Source organism: Hermetia illucens, chromosome 2, assembly GCF_905115235.1.
Source record: "Hermetia illucens chromosome 2, iHerIll2.2.curated.20191125, whole genome shotgun sequence".
Lineage (NCBI taxonomy): Eukaryota > Metazoa > Arthropoda > Insecta > Diptera > Stratiomyidae > Hermetia > Hermetia illucens.
Window position 1 is genome coordinate 50,476,700 of NC_051850.1, and position 12,403 is coordinate 50,489,102.

General features: G+C 41.2%; 1 protein-coding gene across 2 annotated transcripts in view; it reads left to right on the top strand.

Annotated features, from left to right (window-relative positions):
- LOC119648259 (ankyrin repeat and BTB/POZ domain-containing protein 2) overlaps window positions 1-12,403 on the top strand; it is a 145,380-nt gene that overhangs the window by 43,973 nt on the left and 89,004 nt on the right. The window contains exon 2 of one of the 2 annotated variants that reach the window (XM_038049905.1): window positions 3,693-3,740. The gene's annotated coding sequence lies outside the window, so the exon portion shown is untranslated. The remainder of the gene's footprint in view (window positions 1-3,692; window positions 3,741-12,403) is intronic. The other variant, XM_038049904.1, reaches the window with a different exon arrangement.

Below are 12,403 nucleotides of genomic sequence, written 5' to 3' on the forward strand. Positions count from 1 at the left end.
CTTATTAAAACCGGTTTACTATCTGTCTGCCCATCTGACTATCTGCTTGTCCATCACACGCATTTTTCTCGGAGACTGTGGCAGCGATTGATACCTAATTTGGTGGAAAGGTGGGAACTGTGAGCGCTCTCGCATACAGTGAGTTCATCCTTTTACGTTAAATTTAATGGAGGTCACAATACCTGCAAAAAGAGAGTGTATCAAATGAAAGGTCTCGATTAGTACTTTCCGAAGCCCGTCTTAGTTTTTATATCCGTTAAAAAGGTGGGGAGTGCGGGGGGTCGAAAGTGATCATTTCTTTAGCGGACCCATTCTCAGAAACTACGCAACCCAAAAATCTGAAAAAAATCAGGAGGCTGCCACTATATGGTGCATGGGCTCCGAAAAACCTTTCATGCCGATATCTGTTCAAATGAAGCTACGAAATCCCCTTAAGTTCATTTTAGCACCACGAAATTTCGCTATAACCTAGAGTATGATACCAAGTTTGGTGGGAATCGCACTATTACTAACAAAGTTTTATAATACGTCAAAATTGTCGCTTCTTTGCAAACCCAAGACTATGATAATTAATATTGCCCAAAAATGGATAATCTCACATAATATATGCATATATTACGTGCTACGTACTAATGGGGCAAACGCACACTCAAATGTCTTTATATAAGGAATACACAAAACCTTTCATACCTGAGGCGTCCAGCTTCTGGTTTCCCGACTTGTTTCTTTATTTCAAACCCAGAACGCAGAAAGAAAGAGATTTGTAAATATATAGCAAGATCATCAGAAGCGCTCGGGAAAGTGCCGGTGTTCACACATGTTGATCCCCACCATCAAGGAGTTTCTCACGGGGTATGGACGATATCGCCAATACCTATAGGGGTTTAGACTGAATGCTTCACGCGATTGTTCAGACTGCGATGGAGTCACAGAGACCCCAGAGCACGTAATATTCCGCTGTCCGAAATTCGTGGAAGAAGGAAGAATTTAGAGGAAATGCTAAGAGAGGTGCATGTCAGGAGGATTGAAGTTCAAACTGCGGGAGCCAGAGGAAACCAGGAAAGCGATGTTACGGAAGCCGCGCATAGAAGAAAAAAGGCCAAGCTAGAGTGAGCTAACTCCGTTCTGAGGAGTCGATGTTGTTTTAATGAGATTCCTCGCGTTCGATTTATCCTCATTCTCAAGGAACTTCGGCTAAAAACCTTTTCAATTTCATTTTATCCACATTTCCACTATTATTTTTTCCAAATGTCGCTATTAAACTGGTGGCGTTCAAATAACCAGCTTTCCTATTTAACGGTTTTCTTGACAGAGAAGAAGAAAAGGTTCTGACAGATAAAGTTTAGTCTAAAGCCCCTCTCCTTTGTGGCTGCAGTTCCTCCCATCATGGGAGTTTCTGTACTCTAATTTCTGGCCGGTTGAATCGTAGACAAAAAAGCAGGGGTGAATGTCTTCCACAAATTTTTCCATGGAAGAACACGAATCTTGTGAGGACCCCAAAATCAGAACCTCGCCCACCATTTGATTATTAAAAGTCACGTGTTGATTAAAAGTTTGTGATTCCTTACCGTTTGGGGAGTCAATATCCGTCGCTTTCATATTCATGTGTTGGATACTTTTAATTTAGTAGTGAACCGCAGGCTTTCCCACCACGGCGAGGTGTAATCCAATAGATAGAGTCGTTTCCTAATGAACTGCCTGTTGTTGTTGCAATTATCAAAATCACCCATCACGTGTCCGTTTAGGGTTTCACAATTCCACCCTTATTATTATTATTATTCTGTTAAGGGAAAGTCGCACCGCGTCCTTGAAGAACTATTGTGCTTCTTTTACTGGTTATAGTGTACCTATTGATCATAGTATCTCAAGCAGGCCAGTAACCGTTAGGAACTTTAGTATGTTCCCCACTCCCAGATGTTTCAGCTTTCCATCTGGTATTAGGTGTTCTCCCAGATGTATCGACCTACTTTGCACAAGTGCCGGACACTGTCCCAGGAGGTGCATAGATGTTTCGTCCTCCTCCTCACAAAACCTGCAGGCAGTGTCCGTAGATATCCCTAGCTTCCCTAGGTGATAGTTCAGCCGACAATGACCAGTGAGAATTTCCATTCGGAGGTTCTTTTTGGTGAGGTTTAAGCAATCCTTTGTGCGCATGGGTTCGTATCCCCCAATAAGCACCCTGGACTGCTCCATCCCTGGTAGGCCCGCCCAATATAGTTCCCTCAACCGTTTCTCTTTGTTCCTTAGATTCATAGCCATGAAACATTTTCCAATTTCACAGAAGGGCTCTGGCCCGTGTAAAGGCATCCCTGCTCCCTTCTTGGCTAGTTCATCCGCTGTCTCGTTGCCTTCCAACCCAGCATGGCCTGGAACCCAAAGTATCCAGACCTTGTTGGACGAGCCGAGTGTATTGAGTCTCTCTAGGTATTCCCATACCAGTTTAGAGTTCACCTGGTTGGACCTAAGTGCCTTGATCGCTGCTTGGCTATCGGTGAGAATAGTTATGTTCTGCCCCCTATAGTTCCTTTGCAGATTAAAGAAGGCACATTTGTCTATGGCGTAAATTTCCGCCTGGAATATGCTAGTGTACCTGCCCATTGGCTCAAAGTACATTTTCCTTAGACCAATGACACCGGCACCCGCTCCCTCTGCTGTGAGGGATCCGTCAGTGTACCAAGTAATCAGTTGCTGGTTTAAGCAGTATGTCGCAGCCAACAATTCCACCCTTAGAGGCCTGTCCAAAACGGCCTATGATTTTTCATAGAAAACATACTTCTTTTCTAGATAGAACCTAATACGGAGATCTCAAGCGAGGATTGGTATACCCACCTAACTCGCTGCGATTGTTGACAGCTGTTTACAAAAACGGAGGCTCTGGTGTCACAACGATGCGTTTCGCCAATGTAATGCTTTTTAATCTGGACTGGAATCTTGCAGTCAAGATCCTGTCAAACAATTAAGCTTATAATTTTATTTGCACTCACTCTTTGTACAGTTACATGTATGCTCACATCCGATAGAGTGTGATCTTATAGAATGTGATCTTTCTACACGAGCTAACCTGGAAAAAATAAGGTCGTCCCAAAAAAGATCTACCACGTGTAAACCTAAAGCGCACTGTCTACAGGGTTTGGTTTATTTTTAGAAATAAAAAAAAATAAATCCAAATCAGATAAACATGAAAAGATAAAATCATTACAACTGCTTAATTAAAAAGTTTCTTTGATTGAAAATTCAATATCATTTGCCCCCAAACTGTCGCCCTCGCATTTCTATTCCTGGAAGGAATGTTTCGTGATGAAGAGTTTTATGAAATTATTCGCCGCTAATGGCAAATTTGAAAAGAAAGAAAATTCCAAAGGCACGACCTCATCCAACAACATTCACGATTGTTTATTCCCATTTCTACCAAGAGATAAACGCACGCCTTTTAGTCTGGAATATTTGAAATTATTTATGCAATTTTTTATCTCCTTTTTGCACACTTTGTTCTTGCAAAGAGGAAATTATATATCTTATGAACGAACGCTAATCAAACGAAATAGAATATGTTAACCGTCGAGCTATTCAAAATATTGTGAGTTATATCATATCCATTTACATAATATCGTCTACCTGTGTATGTATCTTGAAAGAAGTATAAATTATGATAGAATCTTTTTCTGATGTTGTTTTGCACTTTTTCTTTTCAGAAGAAATGTTACGTGGGCGCAACCTTTGAAAATGAAATCGATTTGAAGGTGAGAATTATGTATATATTATTAATGTTTTCTTATAATCACTTGTTTATCTTATCGTTTTCATATCTAAACACATATTTTAATTTATTAGCATTATGCTTGTGTTGTCAGCACTCTAAGCACGCGTTCCAAGTCCTACGGGCTCTATTGTAACACAGAGTTTTTGAACTCCCACTTTTATCTATCATTTTAACGGCTTAGTTTTTACAATTTGAAATTATACAGGAAAAATATATTTTCAAGTTTCACCAAAGAAATCATAAGAAGAAATCTCACTTATCTTTCTTTCCACTGGATTCCTTCAATAACTCTAAACTTCAATGATAGAATTATATTCTATATCAGACGTATTAATCAACGGCTATAAATTTAAATATGCAATAAATTTATAGCTTTAGTAAATTTATGAAACAAGATGTTGGGACTGTTAAGATTCCTTTGAAGATTATATCTTCTCTTGCCCCGTTAACTTTACGCGCAATTTGTCGCGGATATACGTATGGATCCTAATACGCGATTCCTATGAACACTTCTAGAGGGAAAATCGAAACAAATGCAATACCAACTAATGGCTGTCTTCTGCATTTTATCTAGTCTTACCACGAATATGTGTCCAACCGGCAAATAATAATAAATTTGCATTAAGATACAAGGTCATATTGCATCTAGTCAAATTTATGGTCCAGACATTCATTCAGAAAGTTGAACAAAATAAAATTGGATGACTGACGCTTTTCTCTGCCAAATTGGTTGATTTTAATTTATAATTTGTCAATCGACAAAAAAGGTTTATAATGAAGAATTTTGCAACGGATTCAGCATTTCGCGTTATCAAAGCGATCAAAGGAGGTGTTTTGCAATCTTAAAAAGCTGCTTCTGTTGAGAGTTTTTCGACCGTTTTAGGCTTAGCGAAGAATTATTTTTATTTTATTTTAAATAATTTTTTTCACCCAGATTTTCTGTACGCAACTGATTAGTGACATGGTTAATACCTTAAGGAGATTCATGCTTTTATCGACAAGGTTAAAATGCAAAAAATAAATGTATCAGACTTTCGAGATATGTAGTCCCCATGAATCATTCTGAATTTATTCAAAGCTATTTTAAATGAATGCAAATAGCTATAACGTGACAGATTTCACTGAAATGAATTATAGGAAAGATAAGGAGTAAGATAATCCTTTTTTCCAAATTTACGTTAACAATTCAGAAACTTGTTTCCAAAAGACAACTACTTTTCAAAGTTTTTATAGGAACCTGGCAGTCTCTTGCATTTAGTGTTTTTAAGATTTTGTGTAAAACAAAACCTATTAAAATCGATTCACTGTCTGTCTGTCTGTCTGTCACACCCACTTTTCTCCAAAACGTCTAAACCGATCCGAACGAAATTTGCTGGACAGATGGGAACTATGAAATTTAGGTGGAGTTTAAAGGGGGCTCCCCATACGTGCACAGGGGGGTTTTAACAATTTTTTTCACCGGATATAGTCGTGTAGGGTATCAAATGAAAGGTGTCGTACTTTTCGAAACTGATATTAGTTTTGGCGTGAATTGAAAAGTGCGTGAGTAAGGAGTCAAAATGTACGCACTTAAAGTGAGACAGGACTCATTTTCGGAAACTTCTTAACCCAAAAATCCGAGGGTGGTGCGCTTAGATGAAATCTAGGCCTCAAAATATGTCCTACTCCGATATCTGCTCAAATAAACTTACTAATATTAGATTGTTGTACATGAAATGGCCGATTTGGTACTAACATTTGAAACGACTGTAAAGCTTACAAAAATTTATTTAATTCACCCAAATAGGTGCCAGTTGATTCTAAACACTTCTCCCAGCGAGATTCAAGAGCATGTATGCCAGTTTCGTAGAAGTACAATTTTTGGGTGTTGATAAACTCGTTGAAGGCAATTTTGATTGTCTCTTCATTCCTAAATTGTTTTTCCGCCAAAAAATGATCCAAATGCCTAAAAAACTGGTAGCCGGTTGGCCAAAGTTCCGGTGAATATGGTGGATGAGGCAGAGTCTCACATTGCAATTCGTTCAACTTTTCAACCGTTGTTTTGGACACATGAAGTCGTGCATTGTCGTGAAGGAGTATCACACCATCTCTCTTGACTAATCTCCGCCGTTAAATACTCAACTTTTGGTGCATTTCCTCTAGTTGGGCACAATATATCTGTGCATTTATCGTTTCTCCAGGTGCCAAAAAAGAATAGTGAATACCTTCAGCTGTAGACAACCAAACAATCATTACCTTCTTCGGGTGGAGGCTCGGTTTCGGCATATGCTTCGGTGGCTCATCAGCATCTAGCGATTGTCGTATAATATCCACTTTTTATCACATGTCACTATTCTATGCAAAAAAGAATCGCTTCTGTTGCGGGAGAATAAAGAAATGCAAATTTCTATTCCATGTTTTGCTCCGTAAGGGCATGCGGAACCCATTTGTCGAGCTTTTTCACCTTCCCAAGTTGTTGCAAGTGCCGGGAAACTGTCGAATAATGTACTCCCAGTTTCTCAGTAATGTCTCTCACAGACTGACGTGTGTCGAATTCGACTAGCAAACGCAGCTCGTCGTTGTCAATCGATGGTCCTGGATGTCCATGTGGCTCACTTTGAAGGTTTACGTCGCCTGACCGGAATTTTTCGAACCATCGCCGGGTGGTTCGTTTGCTTACTGTATCAACTCCAAATGTGCTGTTGATGGTCCTAGGACTACCAAATTTCGAATCAGCATAGAGGACATCATTTCGCATACACATACCAAATTTCTCTGGCTATTAACGCCGAAGTTATAGCAGTTTAAAATTTCGCACGAATTTACTGCTTCTAAGGCCATACAAAGAAGATGCTAACGTCACAATTAACGAGAATAATTAACATTCGCGTGAAATATTAGAGTCACATTGATGAAGAATTTACTTTTACCTAGCCCTTTTTAAGGTTTTGTGTAAAACACTTATGTGAAATTCAAGCCTCGAAAAATGCTCCATTTCGATATCTCCTCAAATAAACTTACTAATAGTACATTACCAACTTTTAGGAATTGAGTGAAACCCCCCTTAAGTTCATCCTAGGAGTACAATTTCAATTTAATTTTGCACTGACATAGAGGACAGTCTCATGCATATATAAGCCAAGTTTTATGAAAATCCGACTATTGGTGTCAAAGTTATAGCAGTTCAAACTTATCCATTTCGTGCGAGTTTACCACATCCTAAGCGATACAAATAAGATGCTGACGTCATAATTAACGAGAATAATTGACATTTGAATGAAATATTAAAATTCCATTCATGAAGAATCCACTTCTCCCCAGCCCTTTTTCAGGTTTTTTACACAAAAACGGTTTATTGTCTGTCTGTCCGTCACACGTATTTTTCTCAGAGATGATTATAGCGATTCATACTAAATTTGGTGGAAAGTTTGGAACTATGAACACTCAAGCATACATTGAGTTACATAGTTCTACATTGATTTTAAGAAGGGGGGGTCCCCATACATGCAAAAGGGGGGAGTGTACAATATTTTTTCATCAAATATAGTCATGTGAGGTATCAAATGTAAGGTCTCGATTAGTACTTTAAGAAGCTGGTATTAGTTTTGACATTTGTTGGAAAGGTGGGGAGTGCAGGGGATCGAAACTGATCATTTCTTTAACGGAACCATTCTCAGAAACTACCCAACCGAAAAATCTGAAAAAAGTCAAGAGGTGGCCACTATATATATTGTGCCTAGGCTCCGAAATACCCTTTATATCGATATCTGTTCAAATAAAGGTCATAGCAGTATATTACTATAATTTTTAGTAATGGACTGCAAAACCCCCCTTAAGTTCATCATAGCAAATTGAAATTGTGTCCCAATATAGGCTAGACACAGAGAATAGAGCATAGAGATCCTACCCAGTTTCGTGGAAATCGCAGCATTACTTTGTCGCTTCTCTTTAAATTGAAGATTTTAAATGCAAATATCACACAAAAGTGGATATTCTCATGCATATATTACGTGTTACGTACTAATGGGACAAATGCACACCCAAAAGTCTTTATAAAAGAAATACACAAAACCTTTCATACCTGAAGCGTCCAGCTTCCCGTTTCCCGACTTGTTTGTATCTATTGTAGGTTAAATTCTTCGCATTTGCTAATAATATTAAACTTAAAGTGTGAAGCGTATGAGGTTGACTATTATCAATACAGGACTTTCCATCAAATGATTTATTTAAATCGCTTTCTAAAAAATAGAGAGCAATGGAATTTTTACCTATGTGACACGCTGTCATGCACTCGTCGCCCCTCACATCTTCTTCCTTTTCTTCAGCCTTTGTCCCGTTCACAAGCGGGGTCGGTTCGTCGTGATTGGTTTGGCAATTTTATTTTATCAAATGCCTGATCTGGATGTAATCGGGAGGCTTTCAAATCCCCAGCCAGTGTATCAAGCCACCGTTGTTTCGACTGCCCTTTTGGTCGCTTGCCACTGACTTCGATGTTCAGACCAATATTGGCAAGTGAATTCTCGTTAGCACGAATTACGTAACCATACCATCGAAAACGCCTCACTTGCAATTTTTCCACGAATGGTTCAACCCCATATCGATCGCGGATATCCTCAGTTCGGATGTGATCAAAATGTGTTTGGCGACATTGGGGTAAATTTTAGATTTGAAACGTTCCCTGATACGTCGATCTTAAAGAACACCCGTTGTGGAATGCCACTTCATCCAGGTCCTCAGTTCTGGGCAGGTTACTGCTATTGACAGAACAGAACGATTTAAATATTTCGAGTCAATGCTCCTCACATTGAAAAACACAAAACCTTTTATACGTGAAGCGTCAGGTTTCCCGGCTTGTTTAAACAATCTATTGGTGTATAGTAACCTTAAAAAATATGGGGCTACATGCAAAGACGTCATCACCTTCATTCCTAAAAGTTGTAAATCACAAATTTCGGACGATCCTACTTACTTAAAATTACACAATGGTCTTGGTGGTTAGACCGTGAGGGACTTTGTTACAATACCTGTAGCTTTCTTTGATTTCTCGACCCCGTGGCTCATACTTTACCTTTTTCTCCACATATTTCTTTCCAATGTCCTTATTATGGGGGATAGCAATATGGACAATATACGCGGGGCGACTCACTTTATCAACAGCACGTCAGGCTTATTGTGTGTTATATGGCGAGTAGTTAAAACTTGTAAGTCCGAATACATGCTGTAAGCAGGACTATTGAATACTGTACATGTATGCAAGGTTTTGATTAATCACCCTTACATACAGCATTATGTCTGTCCATGTATTATTTAACGTCTCTAACGACAAATCCTACATTATGAGAGTCCTTATACAACGGTTCTTTCATTATGAGCATTTTATAAGCTTGGGTGGCGACACGCCGTCCTGAATAGCACACAAAAACATCCCAGTATCAGTAAAGAGCTCCCTAGCACGCAGCCATCCGTTCGTCAAATGGCTATAAGAGTCAATCAACTCCCATTTATCGATCCATTCTTTTCCCCGCTCAGGTGAATGAAAGATCGATGCATCCAGCTAAATGGAATCAGCCCACATCTACCTTACAAACAACCGCATGGAAAGAGCTCGCTTGCTCCTTAGTGTCAAAATCAGCGCGTGGCACCAATGCTATGTTCGGCATGACATTTGCGGATAGCTTGAATTCGATTGTCTAATCTAAATCCGAATATCTCGTCTAAATATGTCTACTATTGGCAACAGAATCCCAAGGTATTCATCAGTATCAGCAAACAACTTGATATCATCTAACTACATCAAGTGTGTCAGCTGGCACTTGGTATGTACGCCTTAATTCACTGCAAAGCACTCTAGCATATTTTCGGTAAATCCTCTGCACTTTATTCTTTACCCATCTGCTGGCATTCCAGTGTATAGCAAATTTCCCTCTTAATAAGACTCTCCGATATTCCAGACAAGTGATGGATTCTTTTGTACACTCAAACCAATATAGCGAAAGCGAATCTTCTGGGCGCGCAACCTGACAGCGGCAACTGCACCATAACACTGTCAGTTACAGCAGCGACATATCAGTACACAGCCAAAACGCAATCTCGTTACTAATTTGAAATGGAGTTCTCGAAATTGCTGGAGATGCAAAGTGCCTGGGAATACTTGGTCTATGCACAGGATCCGTTGTAATTTCGTAGTAGGAGGGGATGATGAAGAGGTTCACTTCTCCAGTCCACTTTAGCCGCTGTTTATGGGAACCTGCAGTGATCACCACAGATTGTGACGAAACCGCTGCAGTAGGCAGAGCTATATTTCTGGTTACTGGGGGGCCTAGACTTAAGAACGTTCCGTTATCGTGAAACCGATCTAATCCGAGGCCTTGTATCAGAACTTTGAAAATTAGCTTTTTTTATGGAGACGAGTTGTTAGCTCGTCGGCCAACCACCAGCCTGGAAGACCAAGTCAATGTTCTGGTAACCCTCTTGACAAAGAGCCCATAAATATATGCCCAAATTTCTTCACTGGAAACTATTTTTCCTCTTGACAGTTTGTTGGCATTCCAGCATACCTTTTCCAACAGGTTTCTTTCCTACCTATCTTGTCCCTTTCTTCCCACTTATCCCTTGGTAGTCTTGCTATTGGAATACCTTAATGAAGAAAGATTTATTACAATCAACAGATTTGACAATCTACCCTATTTTTCTTTTTGGGGTAGGGTAGGTAAATGCATTTACGCACACAGTGTTGGACTCCCGGTTCGGTACGTCGTCGTTCTACCAACTAAACACTTCCCCATTTTCCCCATCTTCATTACTTCAAGCTAATCCCCGAACTTTCCCGCCTTGGACCTTCAAACCAGGGAATTCCTTTCACCAACGGGAGGGGAGAGGAAGAAGGGAACTGTCAGCTCAAGGAGCCCCCTGCCACCCGGCTCCTCCACCGGTCAAACTCTATCTTCTTAGCAACGAGAAGACCCAAACTCAATGGGCAACACGGCTCCACCTGTCAGCATTCCTCAGCACATCTTCGACAATGATATCTAGAGAGAGATCACTTATGTTTGAATAGAGCTGCTGACGAACCCCATTTCACCTTCCACAAGAAAAAAAGTGTGATGGGCGTTGTCCACAATTCCATTGTAAAACACACAATCTGGAGATCGCGCCTTTCCAATCTTGTGCAGGTAAGACTGAAAACCTCCATGCCCACTTAAAAATTAGCAAGCAAATAATCAGTCTCACCATGCTTCCTATTCAACCACGCACCTAAGTTGCCGATGAGCGGCGCAATCCATCTGCCTCTAGTTTCATTTTACCAAGAGAGCTGCCACTCATCTAGGGTGCGTTGCCATTCTTCACGAACAACAACCTCCCTTGCGCTTGTATATGACTTGAAGCTCATTAGCAAAAAGGACAACGGGGATCACTCCCGCGATCACCATCACGGCCGCTTCAGAGCCAGTGCGGTAAGCAGACGCCACCCGCAAAGCTCCCCGTCTCTGTACTTGCGCGAGACGTCTACGATATACCTCCTTGCCAAGACCGTCAGCCCGTACCTATGCGCCGTAAAGCAGAACAGACTGCGTTGAACACATCAGGAGACATCGCCTGTTATACGTAGGCTCCCCAATGTTTGCCATCAGCCTACTTAACGCCGAAATTCCAGCTGCAGCCTTGTTCACTGCTGTTTTGATTTGCTCAAAAAAGCTCATCTTTGAGTCAAAAATCAGCCCGAGGTACTTTACCGCTGGTTTTGGCTCGATGATCGACTCGCCGAACGATATGGGACGCAGGGTCGGAATTCTCTTTTTAGTCAGGATGGCTACTTCCGTTTTTTCCAGTGCAAGTTTGAAACCGTGAGTAGCCATCTATCCGATTACCCATCGGATCAATATACCGAGTCTGTTTTGCGCCTGTTCGACAATGCGTCCAGCAACAAGGAGCGCGACATCTGCATTGCCGACCAGGCGCGACTCTTCTGGCATGTCGAGTTTAAGTAAACTATAATAGGTGCGTTCCAGATGTCTGGCCCTAGGATGGATCCCTGTGCTACCCCCGACGTGACCTCCATCCTCCTCTGACTCTCTAGTGTTTCATAGAGCAGGAAGGGGTTCCTCAGGTAGTCCCTCAATATCCGTAAGAGATAGTTCGGCACGTGATAAGTATTGCCTAGTGTGCCTTTCTTTCCATCTTACGGAATTAAAGGCGTTTCTGACGTCAGCAAGGAGCACCACACGTCGAGTTCGGTAGCTATGTGCTTCCACTCGTCGATCGGCATCCACGATTAAATCTCCGGCTGCGCGTATCGCTTCAGCGAGTCTACTTCTGATGAGCTTTTCAAGCACTTTTCCAGCAGTATCAAGCATACATAGTGAGCGGTATGAAGATGGCAACTCGGGGTCGCCTTTCCCTTTGCGGATCAGCGTAAGTCTCACCACCTTCCAACGAGCAGGGAAAGTGCCCTCTTTCAGGCAAGCGTTGAATGCGCCGAGCAGTAGGTTTGGCCGGTGTTGGAATGACAGTTTGTATACCTCTGCTGGAATACCATCGGGTCCTGGCGCTTTCTTGGTTTTCATAAAGAGGACTGCCTGTTCCAACTCTTTTATAGAGAAAAGTGAACAGTCCCCTGCGCTCTCCGCGCCGCGTAGGGAATAGCGCCCTTACAATGCGGTCCAT